Source organism: Drosophila serrata, unplaced genomic scaffold, assembly GCF_035046125.1.
Source record: "Drosophila serrata isolate PLE 108 unplaced genomic scaffold, ASM3504612v1 contig_34, whole genome shotgun sequence".
Taxonomy (NCBI): Eukaryota; Metazoa; Arthropoda; class Insecta; order Diptera; family Drosophilidae; genus Drosophila; species Drosophila serrata.
The window spans coordinates 1-20,170 of record NW_028256932.1 but is presented as its reverse complement, the minus strand read 5'-3'; the positions used below and the strand labels follow the sequence as shown (position 1 = coordinate 20,170).

The 20,170-nt window shown below is 39.6% G+C and overlaps 1 pseudogene; it reads right to left on the bottom strand.

The window, feature by feature from the left end:
* Positions 1–156: 156 nt before the first annotated feature.
* On the bottom strand, positions 157–17,627 carry LOC147645003 (uncharacterized; annotated as a pseudogene).
* Between the last annotated feature and the right edge of the window lie 2,543 nt (positions 17,628–20,170).

Sequence of the window (20,170 nt, the reverse complement as noted above, 5' to 3'; positions counted from 1 at the left end):
TTCGCTGTTGGCTTAGCTTAGCGTGATGGACCTTTAGACGATTAGTGTCGTCAATTTGTGCTTTCAAATCGAGTCGGAATTAGAAGTGAACTCTCGCCAAACTTAATATGGCTGAAAAGCCATTTCTACCTAGCCTATAAAACCCTCTTGTTAAGCTTAGCCTTTAATGTTTTCATAGCTAGCGTACAATTTAAATGGAGCCAATCTGAAAGAATAGACAGAATTGGAATTAAGCGCGTGCTGTCGCTCTTGAGAGAGCCTTCTGAGCCGAGAGAATACCTCGCTCGATTTTCTTTTCAGATAAACCCTTCGGAAGATCGATCTTCGTCGTGGGAAAAATGCAGGGAGTCACCAACCAAATTTAAGAATTTCTAATTCGCGTTTCTCAAGAAATTTATATAAAAAAAAAAGTGACGCTTGATTCTATTGCCTACTAAAGCTAAGATAATTGGATGATTTTTTTTTTCTTGATGTTACATTGTCAGTACATGAGGCCGACGTGCACTTGAAGCCATCTTTGAATTTGTACCTTAAGAAATTAGAAATATTCGGGAGAAGTCAAAATCAATTAAGGTGATTTTGTATAGAACTATTAAGATTGAAGGAAATTTTTACTCTTTTTTTTATATTATGGTTAAGGGGTGTAGTATTATCTCGTCGGTTTCTATACTAAACATAGTGCTGAACTAAACTCCAGAAGGAATTAATGAATACCAATAAAACAATGTATTTCTAAGCTTAAATCTAACTGAACTCTGCTGATGTAACCGTACGCATAGGAAGAATTCGAAGGGGTCACCCGAGCCCAGCTCACCCGTGATCACAGGATGGGAGGGCATATCGCGACCACAACAACAGCCGTGGGTTGGCTTCCCTGGGTTTCTTAAATCATTTCTGCTCTTAAATCTTTTTTTTTGTTGAGTTTTCTATTATCAGTTACCGATTTTGTTTTGCTCGTTCATATCGTCGCAGCACGCTTAATTCTAGCTATTTATTAATAAAAGGGTAGCAAGAGCTGGAGTCGGTATAAGCAAGAACAACACCCCCCAAGCTGACGAGCAAGGCCGGACTCTGTAGCGTGCCCCGCAAGTATCGACTCTTGGAGTCACAGCCCGCAATCCTCTGTTACACGTTACAGTATAAAATGTAGTTGTTTAGAAAAAGAACATTTGAGGGTTAGAAAAAGTAATTTTTTACAGAACAGCAAGAATGTAATGCGATGTACATGTTTAGGTCCAGAGGACATAAAATAAGCACCATTAAATTGTCGAAAATTACATTAGACATTAAAGATGCACTATAAAATTATTGAAAAATGAGATAATGAGTAAAGAAAAAGAAAATGAATGAAAAAAAATGAAAGTGCACTAGGCAAGCAAATGAAACATTTAATTTATCATTATAATACAGAGGATGAAATTAAGAAATTTAAATCTCATTAAAAATTAAATTAAGGATGTGTAAATAAAACTAATAATTTAAAATTGTTTTTATTACTTTATTTTAAAAATGTTTACATCTAAGATAATTATTATAGCCAAAAGTAACAAAACGGTGAAGCCGTATTTGGGGTATAAGTTTAATGTTAAGCTGTTTGCAGGTCACCAAAGGAGGAATTTCGTCCACCGCCTTCGCCTTTGCTTCACGAGCATTGAGTTTGCGGCTGGGCGAGGCTGTGTTTGTATTATTTTCAGAATTTCTCCCGGAAGGCCTCACAGACCTTTCGAGGCGAACGAATTGGTTTAGAGGAACACCCTCTGTTGCCTCTGCGGAAGGTTGCTCCGGAACTAACAAGGAGCTGAGCTGAAGTTTGAAGTTTGAGCTGAACATTATCGGCGTCGGACGCCTCGTCGAGGGATTCTTTATATGCTAGGGCGCGCTCATTGCCAATTGGGAGGATGTGCCTCCGCCTCGGTCCTACGTCGTCACCAACGCAGCGGAATATTCGTCACGCATCGTCTCCGACCTTCAGCCTCGGCCCACGGCCTTAATTTTGTCCGAGTCCCTTTGCCGGTAAGCCACGTGCCGCTCAGCCGTTTGACATAACCTCACTCTTCGTTCGCCAGACGCAACGTTCGCTGTTGGCTTAGCTTAGCGTGATGGACCTTTAGACGATTAGTGTCGTCAATTTGTGCTTTCAAATCGAGTCGGAATTAGAAGTGAACTCTCGCCAAACTTAATATGGCTGAAAAGCCATTTCTACCTAGCCTATAAAACCCTCTTGTTAAGCTTAGCCTTTAATGTTTTCATAGCTAGCGTACAATTTAAATGGAGCCAATCTGAAAGAATAGACAGAATTGGAATTAAGCGCGTGCTGTCGCTCTTGAGAGAGCCTCCTGAGCCGAGAGAATACCTCGCTCGATTTTCTTTTCAGATAAACCCTTCGGAAGATCGATCTTCGTCGTGGGAAAAATGCAGTGAGTCACCAACCAAAATTTAAGAATTTCTAATTCACGTTTCTCAAGAAATTTATATAAAAAAAAAGTGACGCTTGATTCTATTGCCTACTAAAGCTAAGATAATTGGATGATTTTTTTTTTCTTGATGTTACATTGTCATTACATGAGGCCGACGTGCACTTGAAGCCATCTTTGAATTTGTACCTTAAGAAATTAGAAATATTCGGGAGAAGTCAAAATCAATTAAGGTGATTTTGTATAGAACTATTAAGATTGAAGGAAATTTTTACTCTTTTTTTTATATTATGGTTAAGGGGTGTAGTATTATCTCGTCGGTTTCTATACTAAACATAGTGCTGAACTAAACTCCAGAAGGAATTAATGAATACCAATATAACAATGTATTTCTAAGCTTAAATCTAACTGAACTCTGCTGATGTAACCGTACGCATAGGAAGAATTCGAAGGGGTCACCCGAGCCCAGCTCACCCGTGATAACAGGATGGGAGGGCATATCGCGACCACAACAACAGCCGTGGGTTGGCTTCCCTGGGTTTCTTCAATCATTTCTGCTCTTAAATCTTTTTTTTTGTTGAGTTTTCTATTATCAGTTACCGATTTTGTTTTGCTCGTTCATATCGTCGCAGCACGCTTAATTCTAGCTATTTATTAATAAAAGGGTAGCAAGAGCTGGAGTCGGTATAAGCAAGAACAACACCCCCCAAGCTGACGAGCAAGGCCGGACTCTGTAGCGTGCCCCGCAAGTATCGACTCTTGGAGTCACAGCCCGCAATCCTCTGTTACACGTTACAGTATAAAATGTAGTTGTTTAGAAAAAGAACATTTGAGGGTTAGAAAAAGTAATTTTTTACAGAACAGCAAGAATGTAATGCGATGTACATGTTTAGGTCCAGAGGACATAAAATAAGCACCATTAAATTGTCGAAAATTACATTAGACATTAAAGATGCACTATAAAATTATTGAAAAATGAGATAATGAGTAAAGAAAAAGAAAATGAATGAAAGAAAATGAAAGTGCACTAGGCAAGCAAATGAAACATTTAATTTATCATTATAATACAGAGGATGAAATTAAGAAATTTAAATCTCATTAAAAATTAAATTAAGGATGTGTAAATAAAACTAATAATTTAAAATTGTTTTTATTACTTTATTTTAAAAATGTTTACATCTAAGATAATTATTATAAATAAAATAAATCTAATGTATAAAATACTAAGGAGATAACTTTAAATTAATTCTAAAAATAAAAGAAAACCAATCTTATTTCCAGATGTGTTTTATTCATCATAAAATTTCAGATTGATCAATCCAACTGTCACCAATTTTTGGAAAATTGAGCCAGCAGACAAGAGTTCTATTTCCCTTTCTTTTCTATACATTTTTAACTAGGTATTCATCAGGAAAACGGTTTTTTTTAGTTCTTCTTTATAAAATCCACCCTTAATAGGAATGCCCGTTAAATCTTCCAGTAAGTATATTGTGGGATAAGTATTTTGTACTTTCACTATACTAAAAATTTCTGTGCTCCAATTTCCAAAATGTGTCGATTACTGTTAGCAGGTACCGAAGTCCATTATTTGATGAAGCGTACTTCCCCATTTCTACCAAGTCAACTTGAAATAAATTATCAGTACCCTTTATAATGACCCTTCGACGTAAAAAATTTTTACGCGATGAAGCGTGTAATTCAATAATAATACCCCGCCTACTCATATTTAACTAAAATTAAAATTAAATTAAGTGTCTTATATTACTATGCTTTATTTTCTAAAAACCAATGAATTCTATTGAAAATCGAATTTTTTTCAATAATGGTGGAGGTATCTACTTCTACTCTACCTAATATGTCTTGAATATCGGCAATTGTAATATAAGGTATTGTTAGAATTAATTCTTTTTGACTTGTCAACATATTTCATTGACTAATTTCTTCTTGATATATTGTATTCAATGATGTTAGAAAAACTCTTAACTCGTGTATAGCCTTATCAACATATTCCTTGATGACTATGTCACCATTCTATTTTGGCAAGCCACCATTTTTAATAAACCTCTCTCAATTCTTCAATTATAAACATTATTTCATTCGTGTGACTTGTATTTCCTGCAGATTGTGATGCCATTAATAGTTGTTATCGCTCTACCAATGCATTGGGATAAACCCAACACACATAATTTGGTTTATTCAGATCCAGTCTCATAAATCTAGTCCCAGTTTTCATTGCTTTATTAGGTTTTGGTGTAGACTCGGCAATATGTGATTTAGCTAAAAGAGATTTTATAATTTCGGAATACTTCAAAGCCCTTGTTCCATTCACCTGTCCATTTGGAAGAAAATTCCTTCGAAAGACATTCGTTTTTTTTTTTAATTTGTCTATAAATTTCCAATTCATTTGCAATTTAATTTTGTGGGAGATGATGGCATATTAAGGAATATAATCCACTTGTAAGTTGCCAGTTTTGCCCAACAGCAAATTAATTTTATTGTTTAAAACACTTATATGACTACTCCCAAGCATTAATTGACCATTTTAATTTTTTCTAGGACCATATGTCTTATCCAATACACGTTCTCTTGCCAGTTCACTAATGTTGAAATTTTTCATACTATCCTCATGTTTCGATGATTGATCCAATATTGAACTCGATGTGTGAAGAGGGAGTTGACTTGATCCCACAGGTGATGAAATAGGGGATTCTGAGTTCTCCTCCTCTATAGTTGGTTGAGAATAGAATTGATAATCATCATCAACTGCATCATTAATATTGGTCATCCCCCAATCATATGATTTGACTTCATTATCATTATATTTAGGGGTTGAGTTTAGTTTCTTTGTTTCATAAAATAAAAGTTTCTACTTCTTATTCATAAGTGGTGTATCAAAGTCTGATGCTGTATTTTTATACCCTTGCTGGGTATTATAATTTCAGTCAGAAGTTTGCAACGCACTGAAGGAGGCACCTCCGACTATATAAAGTACATATATTCTTGATCAGGATCAACAGCCGAGTCGATCTAGCCATGTCCGTCTGTCCGTTTCTACTCAAACTAGTCTCTCAGTTTTGAAGCTATCTGAATGAAACTTTGTAGTTAGCCTTCTATATACTCTCACTCGTATATATGACGGAGCTGGCCGGACCGGACGAATATATCATATAGCTGCCATAGGAATGATATGAAAATTAAAAAAAAAAAATAATAATATTATAACATTTTCAGTTTTCAACATAGGAACGATCGAGAAATTAATTCAGTTTTCAAAAGATTTTCATCAAATTTGAGATATAGCCATTTTATATCAGACTTACATTTTGTGTCAAATTTTATGAAAATCGGACCATACAAACGACCGTTAGATGTGTTGCAAAAATGAAAATTTGTGAATGTAACACTGCAAATATAATATGTATAGGTGAATGAAATGAAAGCAGGTATTACTTCATTGTTTTTTAACATAAATATATATTATTTATATTGTATGGATTCCTAGTCATTGAAGTTCTATCTGCAAGGGTATATAAACTTCGTCGTGCCGAAGTTAGCTTCCTTTCTTGTTTTGAATAGTTTTAATTTCAGTCTTTGCATTTGAATGAGTCTTGGGTAACATCCCTTCAGTACCATTCCTTTAGGATTCAGGTCTGAATCAGGTTGGAATGGACAAGACTCCATCCTGAATCATTAGGGAGCTTTCATACAAGCCATCCAAGAATTTCCATACAGTAGGCGATAGAAAACATGAATTCGGATTACCCGAGAAAATATCCGGGAATCATTAAGGAATCCTATTAGGAATTTGTCGTGAATTTCGACATGAATTCCCCCCTGAATCAGAAGGGAATTACGAACTGGATTCTGAACGAATTCATCCAGGAATTTGAGACGGAATCAGGCAGTAATCGTGGGAGAATTCAGAGTAAAAGCAGGTAGGACTCTCAAAGGAGTACCAGGCGGAATCACCAAGAAATCGTAGGGGAATTTGGAGTAGTATCAGATAGGAATCCCAGAGGAAAACGTGTAGAAGATCCCCGGAACCCCCCGCCCCATAGTAAATATCTCACGCAATTTATAATACATTTTTTATTTATTTGTTCATTTAAAAAATTTTATAATTTGTTCAATGATTACCACAATTTTTCTTAGCATAACTTCTTGCATTTCCCCTAAAAGTATGTTACGGGTCTTTCCTTCCGGCTGTAACCTCGTCAATCTATAAATAAAATACATATATATATATATCGAAACTATTGTCCATTTGATTCTAACATACATATGTATATACCTACATATGTATATACATATGTATGTTAGTGTATGTATGTTAGTGTTGTAAGTGACTTATTTGTTTTCAGTTAATAAATTCATTTCCAGAATTGCTTTTGAACCTGGACACTTTTTTAACTTAGACGGTGTGAACGGAAGGAGATTGTATATCTAGTATTTGTTTTCTTCTTAATTGGTGTGTATGTTTATGGAAAATATTGTCCATTTGATTCTAACATACATATGTATATACATATGTAGGTATGTATATATATTGTCCATTTGATTATACCTACATATGTATATACATTTGATTATACCTACATATGTATATACATATGTATATACATATGTAGGTATAATCAAATGGACAATATTTTCCATAAACATACACACCAATTAAGAAGAAAACAAATACTAGATATACAATCTCCTTCCGTTCACACCGTCTAAGTTAAAAAAGTGTCCAGGTTCAAAAGCAATTCTGGAAATGAATTTATTAACTGAAAACAAATAAGTCACTTACCCTTTAACAATATTTAATAAATTACATTGCAAAAAAACTTGTGAATACTTCAGCTGTCATTAGAGCTGTGAAAAAATCGATTTCACTAACGAGACTATCGATTCTTTTAATTCATAATTCATAATTCAATAATACTTTTCATCATCTCAATCTAATTTCGGCACCACTGCTCCGAATCCCGTCAAAAACAACAATTAATTGTTTGGCAGTATCCGAACACAGGTAGAACTTTCATTGCCTACTTTGTTTCGGAGTTCTCTTACCGAAACCCATGAGATTTGTTTTTTGAACATGACACCAGGAATCGGACAGGAAAGGAATTTTGGTACTGAAGGGTGGATACTGATTCCTTGTTTTAGTTGAGTTGAGTATAAATTTGATACTTTCGATGACTTGGCTACTAAGTAAAATTTTATGCAGTGCAAAAAACAAAAACGGTTAGGATTTTTTAAGGTTTCTTAAAGGAGTTAAGTGGAAGGTCGATGAATAAATTTGCCGCCAAAGGTTTATGCATAAACATCTGAAAGTTTAGGTAGTTAGCTTTAAAAAATAACATTTGAAGTATACAAAGAGCGTTTATTTATAGGACAGCAAGAATGTTATACGATGCACATGTTTAGGTCTAGAGGACATGAAATGAGCACTATAAAAATATCGAAAATTACATTAAATAATACAGATGATAAGAGAGTTATACGTGATGATGGAGTTTCAACTTTAGCAATAGGACACTATAAAAATATTGAAAATAAGATAATGATTAGCTTGACTACTTTGGAAGCTCAGTCAAGAGTTTGGCGCAGCCAAATTGAAAGCTCTAAAATTAGTGATGGTGCGAAAACTAATCTAAAAAGAAAATTAACAGAAAATGAAAGTGCACCAGACAAGAAAATGAAAAAAACTTAATTTATCATTTTAATACTGAGGATGAATTTAAGAAATTTAAAACTCAGTAAAAATTAAATTAAAACAATATGTAAATAAAACTAAACATTTAAGTTTGTATATAATACTTTATTTAAAAAAAATTTAATTCGAATTTAATTATTATAAATAAAGTAAATCTAATGTATAAAATAATTCTTTAATTAATTAATTAATTTTAAAATTAAAAGAAATAAACTCTAATTTCTCCATTTGTTTCATTTATTGCAAAATTTCAGATTTTTAATCAAACAGTCATCAGTTTTTGGAAAATTGAGCCGGCGGATAAGAGCCCTATTACCCTTTCGTTTAAACACTTTTTCAACTATAATAAAATCCACCCTTAAAGGGAAACCCGTTTAAATCTTCTAGTATTTGCTCTATTAGATTTCTTTACTCCAATTTGGAGTATATGACTTTTCAAATAGTCTTTTATATTAACTAAATCTTATATTTTTACCCATTTCAAGTTTGCTACCTAAAAATATTTTAATGTTATTTCATTGTATACTGTTTGAAAAATATGTTTCTCATACTCAGTGTTTACATTAATGGGAGGTATTCTGTTGATCTGTGTATTTTGTTGTAGTATATATCATTCCACTTATATGTACACTTGAAACTAAATTCCCTCCACACGAGTTCTATTAATGTCCTATTAAATCGTTCAACAATTGTGGACGTTGATGCACTACGGTCAATACACTCAAGTGGCCCATATGTTAGTAGGCCCGATGGAAAATTTATGACAGAATACGAGGAAATTGACTACCGGCGTGCTGCCAGGTATGCAAGTTAGCTTGCATGTTTACTAACTGTGTTAGTATTAAAGATTTTAATTTGGGAAGGGTATCTACGTTGGAGATTAGTCTGTACAAATCATTATAATTTGCACATAAGACTCTAAAAGGTTTATGCAGTTCTACAGTGCCGCAACACTAGTGGTATATAAGATCTAGTACTTCTACTTGGTACAAGGAAATTAAGCTGTAAATTAAAAAGTAAAAAGTTCTTTTGAACCGACTCGATGCGTTTACTATAGACGATGTACTGAGGGCTCCAAACGCAGCATCCATATTCTAACATATGACGAACTAAAGAGGTATACAACGATTTAGTGACATAGGGGTCATTGAATTCCTTCGACCACCAATCGAAGAACACCCCTGGCTCTATTCACCATAGACGAAATATGATCATAAAGTCAAGTTGTGGGTCCAAGCGGACGCCCAAATCATGAACTGAATTAATTCTTTCCATCGAGCAGCAGTACAGCTTGTAAGTTACAAGCTTGGGAACGAAACGAGAGAATGTCATTAGCTCGAATTTAGAGCCATTTAAGTTAAATAAGTTAACGCGGCACCATGTTTGAAAATTATTGAGGTTTGTTTGTAAATCCGAATGGCAGGCGTCGTTCTTGTATTGCGCGCAAAGCTTGACGTTATCAGCGTACATAAGCACTCTGGAGTTGGTCAAGACTTTGGGCAGGTCATTTATAAATAATGTAAACAATAAGGGTCCCAAAGGGCTATCTTGCGAGTCGCCAGATATAACCCTTAGAACAATAGATAAATTATTCTTAAAGAGGATCTTTTGCGTCCTGCCATTCAGATAACTTGAGATCCAACTAAGAAGATCACTTGGAAAACCCAATTTAAAAATTTTTTTACGAGGAGAGAGTTGTTAACAGAGTCAAATGCTTTACTGAAATCAGTATAGATTACATCTGTCTGAAAATTTTTTTGGAAGCCCGTTATAATAAGTTCTTGTTGATCATCGCTTAAAAAAACCACGTTGAATAAGTGATCTACAAAGGTGCTGCAAGTGGGGAGTAATAATGTTTTCGAATAGTTTAGGGGTGGTCGACAACTTAGAAATTCCTCTGAAATTTTTGGCATCAAATTTGCTACCATTTTTGTGGACAGGAATAATAAACGATTCCTTCCTAATAATGGGAAAGTGGGAGGTTTCTAGGGATAAGGTAAACAATTTCAGAAGGGGACAGCACAGAGCGTCGGCACAATACCTGAGCACACAGCCAGGAATTCCGTCGGAAATCAAATTAAGTTTGATTTGGGTATATCGTAGGAATACGTTTGGTGTAAATTCGAAGAGTTTGAATAAGTTGATTGAAAAAACTGCGAAAATATATTGCCTGATTATTATTAAAGATAGTATTTTAAAATGAAAGCGAGGAAGGATTTGTTTTAGGCTTACGTTTGGTGTTAACGAAATTATAAAACGAGTTAAATAATTTTTATAACACTGCGCGTTCAGCACGGTAAAGTTTGACCGAGCTAATAAATAAGATGAAAGGGCAGATTGAGAACCGGCATTGTAAAAATATCACGGTGCTGCCAGGTCAGTAGACGAATGCAAAGATCGGACCAATGCGACTGTATATAAAATTTCTCACCTTTCATGGTCCATCTTGGAAAAAGACTTTTTGGCGGAATGTCGATTTATTCTAAGCCAATCCAATAAAGGTCACATGATGATGTATTGTGAGTATGGAGAGTATTCGGGCTTGAATTATTGGAGCACCAAATTGCACCCTAGGGTTAATAAATTTCTGATGAAATGAGCACGCAGGGTTATTAAAATCTTCTATGACTACCCCCCGTCTAATAGGGCGATCTAGCCGTTATACTGTGAAAACAGCTGGAAAAACTTCGGAGCTCAGAATCTCCGACTTTAACCATGTTTCTGTGAGCACAATAACCTCAGATGCAAACGAAAGACTATCAGAATACAAGTGAGAAAGCTTACTACGTAAGCCTCTTGCATTCTGATAGGAAATACCTAGAGAGTAGGTTAGTTTTTTGGGTCGGGATTGGAAGACGTAGAAGGCGCAGTGATATGAAGAAGAGTTATTCCTACAGGCCACTTTTTTTTTCTTCGCTTCGAACTCCTTAATATCAATGTACTCTGGCCAGAAGTTGGGAGAGCAAATAGTGTTAAAGTAGGATGAAATATCCCTAGCGTAAGAAAATTTAAACTTTTCGACCTTTATCTTTATTTTATCGGCTCTGGTTTTGCCTTGTATAAAGGTGAGAACATCTTCCGATCTTTAATCAGGGGAGAGCCGTGAAACAAAAATATGTCTCGTCGGTGGAAGGGCTTTTGGCTTTTGGCTTTTGGCAAGGCAGATTGGTTATGTGCCGTGCCATTGTCGGCCGGTATTCCGGGCCTAACACCCTGGGCAGATATATCATTATACACGGGACTTTGAGGGGTCAATATTTGCGACCCCCCAGGGGACAAAACAGCAATCACCGGCGGTACGGTCACTCCCGCTGCACATTTGGGTACCGAATCTTTTCTTGCGCTCGATCTCAGCACTCTTGGAATTAATGCTGTGGTCGAGGGCTGTGCCGAGGGAGGCTGTTGCTGAGAGCGCGTTGCATGTAGTTGGGGTCAGTCTGCAGGCTGCCCACCAATAGCAGTTTGTTTTTGCCTAAAAGACTCATTTAATAGCGTAAGGCTATTAAATTGGGTATCCAGCGCCAAGAACATATCAAGAGTTTAACGAAAACTCTTCAAAATGCCCTTAAAACCGTTTTTGGTTTGCCGCATGAGAGACATAATATCCCTTTCTACATCGTGACAGGCCTCACAGCAGCAACGCAAACCGATGTTATGTTTTTACATCGTCCACTGTCCGAGCTACAACACCGATACACTTGGCGTGCACAGCCAGCAGCCGATTGTAAGGTTACGTGCAGAAAAAGTCTTTTTGCAGGACTTGGCGAAACAGACAATAATACTGGACATTATTAAAACTTACCACTATACTTGTACTTAAAAAAAAGAGAGGAAATCAAAACAACAGAGTTATGAAGATAAGAAGTGAAGAGTCACAGCATGAGCGAGAGGGCGTTGGAGATCAGGTAAGATAAGAAGTGCAGCGGCACAGCGAAAGCGAGAGAGTGGGTGAGCGTATGAGATAAATAACTAAAACGTTTAGCTGCATGCATACGCGAAGTGAACGGGTGGTTATTTCAAAGCTTTTACACAAAACGAGCGCAAGAAAAAACACGTCCGTTCACTTGGAAAGGTGAAAGATATCCTTTAGGGTACTAAAGGTTGAATAATGACTAATTTGAAATCGCTTTATTAATGCATTAAACTGTAAACCCTTTCCAACATCTGTTTGAAGATTCTTAGGTACTCTACCACCTGTCTTGAATGCTTTTCCATTGCCTCAGTTACTTCTTTAGCAGTTTTTGATTTAACTGCTTCACCCCAAGCAAATTAAGAAAATGTGTTGATTACTCTACCTTATCTGTCTTGAATATCGGCAATTGTAGTATCAGGTATTGTTAAAATTAGTTCTTTTTGACTTGTCAACATATTCCTTTGACTAATTTCTTCTTGATATTTTGTAATCAATGATGTTAGAAAAACTCTCAGCTCATGTATAGCCTTATCAACATATTTCTTGATGACAATTTCACCATTCTCTTTTGGAAAGCCACCATTTTTAATACGCCTTCTTTATATATTAAAGTTGCCATCCGTATCTAGATAGAGTCCTGTTCCTGTTTTCTCATATCGTTTTAATTGAGTAGCGCTCTGCTTTGTAACGATCATTGCAGATGTTGATGAATCTAGGGCGGCGCATGCTTCTTGACCCGGCTGGGGCTCGTCGGCTAATAGGTTGTATCATTGCCTCCCTTGATTTTGCCTACGAATCTCACAGTTTAAATTTAGCATGCGTTCGTGTAACCAAACAATACAGCGGCTTCAGTTTTCCTTCCGTGGTCATCGCATCCTGGGAACCATCTGATGATCCCTTCTAAACCCTGATCAGGGTATCCCCAAGGAAGGTTGACTAGGTGAACGCAAAATGAAAGCTGCTGTTTACCTCATTATAAAATTTTTTCTTACGAATTAAAAAAAACTTACATTTAGCTAAATTTGGAAATTTAACTCCTTATAAAACTTGCACCGTAAAACTTATATTAAAACTTTAACTATTTAAAAATTACTTAAAAATGTATCTTCTTAGGTATGTAGGTTACAGTGGTGAGGCCCATTGCTGGGGCCTCCAATTAGAACTAAGCTCCTTTTTGATCCACTCCCTCGGTTTGTTGTTGTTATTCACTATCAGTACCACCCAGAGTCAGTAAGGAAACCTAGGAGTGCTGAAACTTTCAGCTTCCTATACTTCCCAGTGACTCCATCTGGTAGGCACCAATGTGGCGAAGTCTGATGTGGTTTAGCGCTGGGCAGAAGCAGAGCAGATGTTCCGGTATCTCTTGCTCTGTAGGTTGCTTACAGCTTCTACAGATTGCGTTGTGTGGCAGTCCCAACTTCATTGCGTGCGAACCGATCGCCCAATGTCCCGTGGTGAGTGCCGTGAACCTGCTGATATCCCGCTTGCTGTTGGATAGCAGTTCCCTGGTTCGTTTTTCGTCGTACCTCGGCCAGCATTCCCTTGACCTTCTGTGATCACTCTTGCTTTGCCATTCTTTATTGGCTATCTGCCTAAAGTGGTCATGGATCGTTGTCTGGATCGCGTTTAGGGAGATCGGTAATTCGAAGTCAGAGCTTAGCCCTGCCGAGCCTGCACGGGCTAGTTCGTCTGCCTTCTCATTTCCTGGGATCTCGTTGTGTCCCGGTACCCATGTTACTTGTACCTTATTTATGTCAGCAAGTCTATTAAAGGCCTTCTTGCATTCTGACACTAGTCGTGAGTTCGTTTTCACGGCAGCTAGGGATTTTATAGCCGCTTGGCAATCCGAGTAGATTCGAACTCTTTTGCCCCTGAGGTCCTGCCTTAAGGAAAGTTCGACTGCTTCCCTTATGGCTAGTAACTCAGCCTGAAAGACCGTCACTGAGTTAGAGAGATGTAAAGCCTGTTCAATTCTCCAATTTTCAGCGAAGATCCCAGCCCCTACGCCGCAGCTCATTTTTGAGTCATCGGTGTAGAGGGACACCTCGTTCTCCACTACTACTCTGCCCCTACTCCAGTCTTCCCTTGATGGGTATGATGTCGAGAATGCATTCCCGAATTTCATTTCCGCGATCATGTAGTCGGTCTTAACGTCTGTGTTAATGCCACTGTTTACAAGGATCTTGCCGTGCCCGGCGCCGTAGTCCCTCCAGCAATTGCTCGCCTTCAGTCTTACTGCGCTCTGTGCCGCAGTGTCCTTCACGAACAGCTCTATCGGCATTATATTCAGGATAGCGTTGAGAGTAGCCGCGGGCTATGAGCGCATTGCACCCACGGCCCCCGCACTCGCTGCCCGTTGTATCCGTGTCAGCTTCGTTCTATTGTAAGCCCTAGTTAGTGCCGGCCACCATACTAGGGCTCCGTATGTAAGAATTGGCCGTACCACTGCTGAATAGAGCCATAAAATTATCTTTGTTATCAATTGTTCCCAAACATTTTTCTGCAGGAGTAGAATGCGATGCTTGCTTTCCTTACTCTTTCTGCAATGTTTTCTTTCCATGAGAGCTTTTTATCCAGAATAACTCCTAGATACTTCGCTCGCTCCGATAGTTTTAGCTCCATGCCGTTTATACTGGGCATGTTGAAGGGTGGTATCTTAGTTTTTAGTGTGAAGAGCATAAGCTCCGTTTTAGTGGGGTTGATACCTATTCCGCAGGTTTTTGCCCATTTATTTAAACGATCTAGCGCACCTGTCATTATTTCGCAAATAACGTCAGGGTATGGTCCTAATACTAGCAGTACTACGTCGTATGCAACTGCTTTAACTCCACCCGTATTGAGATCTGTCAATATGGCGTTCAAATTTGTGAGCCAGAGTAGGGGCGATAATACCCCCCCACATTTCAGTTCGGCTGTGATCGTCCTGCTCTTAAGCATGACACCGAAGCACTCTCTGATGCTTCTCTCAATACCTAACAAGTTGAGGGAGCCCAGGATAGAGTTGGGTTCACGTTGTTGAACGCGCCATCGATGTCTAGGAAGGCTGCCATTATGTATTGATTGTGTTGTAATGTCTTCTCGACATGATGTACAGCTACGTGTAGCGCTGTTTCCGCATCCGAGAGTTGATGTCCCTCTAGAGACTCCCGGATGTGGACGTCCAGGAGTCTCTCTAGTGTCTTCAGGGCGAAGGAGGTGAGACTTATCGGTCTATAATCCTTCACTAGGATATGCCCCCTTCTTCCCGCTTTCGGTATAAAAATGACTTTTGCCACCCACCACAGGAGTGGGATATGCGTCAGTCTTAAACAAGCTTCGTAAACGGCTTTTAGCCATTTGCAATTGCTCTCCTTGGCTGATTGTACCGTTGCCGGTATTAAGCCGTCTGGGTCCGGGCTTTTATACTTATCGAAAGAATCTATTGCCCACTGAATTCGCTCAGTGGTAATGATGTCTTTCGAAGGCGTGTCCATTTGAGCGTTCGTTCCCTCCTCGGGTTCCGAGATCACTCTTTGGCTTCCTGGGAAGTGGGTGTCAACTAGTAGCTCTAGTGGACTCCTCAATTGTCGTCATAGCAGAGCCGTCTGCTCTATTGATCAGGGTAGGGCTTATGTGCCCTTTGGCGAGAATTTTGCTTACTCACCTCTTTCGTTTGTCTCCGAACTCCCCCAGAGCGTGTGCCTCGCATTCGCATCACACCCGAGCACCAGGGTCTCTTCATCACTTCCGCCCGATGATATGGTGACTCTGCTCCTATCCGCCTCCACGAATCTGGCCACTGCTAGGTCAGGTGTGCTGAGATTGGGACAGAGAAAAGCATTAAAATGATTCTTAATTACAATGCAAGCTCTCGGCCTACCATTCGAATTTGTGCACAGTAGTGTGTATCCTTAGATTCTCAGTCCAGCGACTTGCCCGTCCCTGGTCCAAGGCTCCTGTATCAAACCGATGTCGATATCCTTCTCCCTTAGAAGGATCCTTCCTTCCTTGGCCTTCCTGATGCCGTACCGGACCTTGTGGTCATTGGCCTCCAGCTGAGGCAGACAGCGCTGGTTTATCAGCGGAAGGAAAGTCTGGCTCGCCTTCATTTCCTACTCTGCTCTGAGACTGGCCCAGTCCTCTGTATGGATGTCTGGGTTCTGGGCCTTCAGACAGGCAATCACCCTTACATGGTCAGTTTTTCCCTTTGGTAACCAGATGCGAGCTCTGGGTCTCCTTGGGGTCTCCCTGGCGTGGACAAACCTAATCTTAAGGCCAGCCGATGTGTCGCTAATCTCAGCCGCACACTCCGCCAGGAAGCTTTGGGAGAGCCCGTCGTCGCACCTGATGACCCGGTGCCCTCTGACTACGTCTGAGGAGTCGAAGAAGGGGATGGGGCCGGTCGGCATGCTAACCAACCTGTCGGTCACCATGTCGGCCAACTTGGCCTCGATCTCCTCCCATTTTTCCGACAGCAGGCGACCGTCGTCATGGAGGTCGTCCACCAGTGCCATAGCCAGACTGTCTCTGGGCACCTCGCTAAATTTCTTTGCCTTGCTAACAAAGTTAGTCGCACGCGGCTTACCCTGTGGGTCCTTCGCTCTCTTAGGTGCGCTTTCGCTTACTTCCTGTGAGCGAGGGCTGGAACGCCGTCGGGTTTGCCGCATTGCATTGCTCGAATTCCGCGATCTCTTGCCCTCAGCCTCGTTTTTGGCTATCTTGCCGAGAACGAAGTGGGCTCTATTGACCCTCGGTCGTCTCTGATGGTGAGACATTATCGGCATCTCTGAGGTGGTGCCCAGCTGAGCCCCACCTGTATGTCTAGATTGGGGAGTGCTACTCGCCCTCTCCTCGGATTTCGTCGGTCTTCGATACAATGTGAGATGCCGCGACCAATCTAGGCCTCAGCATCTCCTTCTCTTCGTTGACAGTTTTTAGGGTTTATCCTCTCCCGAAGCTCGGTTTGATGTATTCATTGGATTTCATGAACGCCCGCTTTGCTCGTCCTGGCAATCGCAGCGAGCCAGAGGGGGTTTGGGGCTTTGAATAAAGGTCGACCGCAGCTTCGCCCCAAAGCTGCGGCAAGGCCACTTACGACCCAGGGTTGCCTGGCCCTGGGAAGGCTTAGCTGCGAACCTGGAAATCAGTGTGCACGGGTCGCATCACACACCTGACTTGAGGGGAGGCTGATTAAAGACTTGCCTAAGTCCGCCGGACTACAATTGGTCAGCATCCCCGGTCGAGCCTCGACTGGAGACCTGCTTCCAGCCGCCCTCGCTTGGAGAGTATAGTCGCACTACCGATGGTGTACACAGTTACGGCAGATGACACAGTCATCCGTTGACCCCCTGCGCACCCTATCGGCTGACGGCCATGTATCTTCTTACTGGTATACGAATTTATAAAAAAATTTATCATTTTTTTCTCTCAGTACGGAATTCAAATGACATAGGGGACAGAAAGGGGCTCGCAAAGAATTATAAACATTAAATCGTACTTTCCCTTTTATTTTAATTTTCGCATTCTTCGGTTTAGTCTGTTTTTTCGAAATTGGGACGCAAACTCTAGGTTGGTTATATGACGCGCATTTGGGCAGTACTTACAATTGAGGCATTGTGCTAGAACACTCACTCACTCACCCAGCATTTATCTCGCGGAGAAATCGCTTTCCAGCGTACAGATAACGATGAGGAAGGCTGTAAAACAAAATCTACTTATAACCTGCCGATAATTTGGCATTTTTCATTACTGCTCTTAGTTCTTGCTAGCCAACATTAACAATATCTCTTTGATAGTCTGGCCTGATCTATTTCCTGACGCCGTTGGTCATTGGATTACACAAGCAAATACACTACAAGGTAGAAGTAAAATAAAAATTTAATATCAGTTGCGCCTGCTGCTGCCACTTTAAGCCAACTCGGACATTATCCGTTGGACGGGGCTTTTTTCCCTATTTATAAATATTTACTGCATCACTGTGGATATTGCAGCATTATTTTTTTGGCCGTCAAGTCGCTTATAAACTTGCACTGATCGAAGCTGGCAGAACACGGAAGCATTTACCAGGAAAAAAAATTAAAATCGGCTGCGCGACTACTATAATGTAAGCGCGCCCCCGCGACAAGAGGGGTATAATCCGCTCCTCCTCTTCTGCCAACGCTGATCTCCCGCGCTTGGGATAGTACCTCTACTCTGCCTCCCCTGCTTTGCGCCTGAATGTATGGCGTTTTATGCCGCACAATTTAGCGATGAAAACCCAAGGGCTGCCAATACTCCTAAAACGGAAATGTCTTATCAGTGTGTTTATTCCAAAGCCCTATTTTTCCACGATACATTCTGAGTGCCACTAACAACTGTAAAATTTGTTTTCCAACTGCTCGGTAGTGAGGCCAGAGCGGTTTAAACCAGTCAGCTATGCCCTGCAACAAGAAGGACCCAGTCAGACTTTTTAGCCAAATTCCTGCCGACTTTCATGCCTACCCGTTCGGTGGGTAGGACCCACCGTTTATGTAAAGGCTCTTATTCGCTTTTATTCATATCTGGGGTAATTCATGATGCCGACGTCGCTGCTCGACTCATGATCAAATTAACCCTGAGCGCTTAGTGGGGTGGGATTCATTGTGCCGCCGTCGCTGCTCGGCTCATAATCAAAATCATCATGAGCGGTATAGTAAAAAATTCAGGAAAAAAATTCGATTCCAAAAAAAAATTGTATGAATCTTCGACTCTTTTACAAGCTGTTTTTTTTTATTTGTTACATTTAAATTTTAGTAAATCATTTTGAACCAAACTCACAAACTTTTTAGAATATTATACAACCAACTGGGAATTGAACCTACGTCTTAGTGTTTAACAGTCCGACCGCCTACACATCGCGCCACGCAGACAACTAAAATTGCGTCGGCAAAATATACACACATGTGAATATCACGTGTGCGAAGGGCAAAAACTTGCAACCCCCTTACGACATTTTTTTTTGCTCGCTAGATATTTGTCTTTGCCGTCGGGTGGCGATCGTGGCGCGTCGCTCAGGGGTTAGAACATCCACCTTCCAAACAGGCTTGCGCGAGTTGAAATCCCGCGTGAGCTATTCTTAATTAATTTTTTAATTTGTAAATTCAATGAATTTTCGTTTAAAAATTCTTGTTTCACTTAAAGATCGGCCAACAAAATTAAAATGAATCAATAACTGTTGTTAAATAAGATAAGAAAACTATAGTACATAAAAAGTACACAAAACTCTCGAAAATATAATATCGTTCATATTAATAGGTTTCTTCTCTCTAGATATTTTCCGATCTTCATTTAGAAAACGTAAAATAATTGCGGGGATTTTCTTTCTTTTTGTCGTCACCGCATGAAGTCCGACTGGAAGTCCGATCAACCGCCCCGAAGATGGAAATTCCACGGGTGAAAGACGAAACCTTGGCCCTGTTAAACTTTCTTAACTTAACAACGCTCCGCAACCCTTCGCAACCCTGCAGCTCGCTCATCACCGCTTTTCAGGTATAACGTCCAAACTTGTGAACGGACATGATGACTAAAACCTCATTTGTTCATAAATGTCTAAATATATAGTATATATAATCGCTCTACCAATTCATTGGAATCATCCCAATATACATAATTTGGCTTATTCATATCAAGTCTCATGAATCCAGTCGCAGTTTTCATTGGTTTTTTAGGTTTGGGTGTAGACTCGGTAATATGTGATTGAAGTTGAAATTTTGTATACTCTCCTCACGCCTCCTCCTCTATAGCTGGTTAAGAATAGACTTTATCATCATCATCATAGCTTTATGGACGTTGATGCACTACTCAGTGCATTCAAGTGACCCGTGCACGTGCCTGTTGGGTTTAGTGTTAGTAGGCGCGATAGAAAATATAAAAAGGAGAACATAAAAATTAACTACTGGCGCGCTGCCAGTTGCTTGTCTGCATGTGTACTAAGTGGTTTAGAATTAAAGTTTTGACTATCTACAGTGGTGCAACACTGAAGGTATTTGGATCTAGTATTTATACTTGGTAACGTGGAAAGTGCTGACTCAGCTCAATTTTCACAATGAATGAGGTTATAGATAAAGGTAATGCCAAGCATAGTTCTACGGCTAAAAAAAAGTTCTTTTGAACCGATTTAATGCGTTCACTATGGAGGCC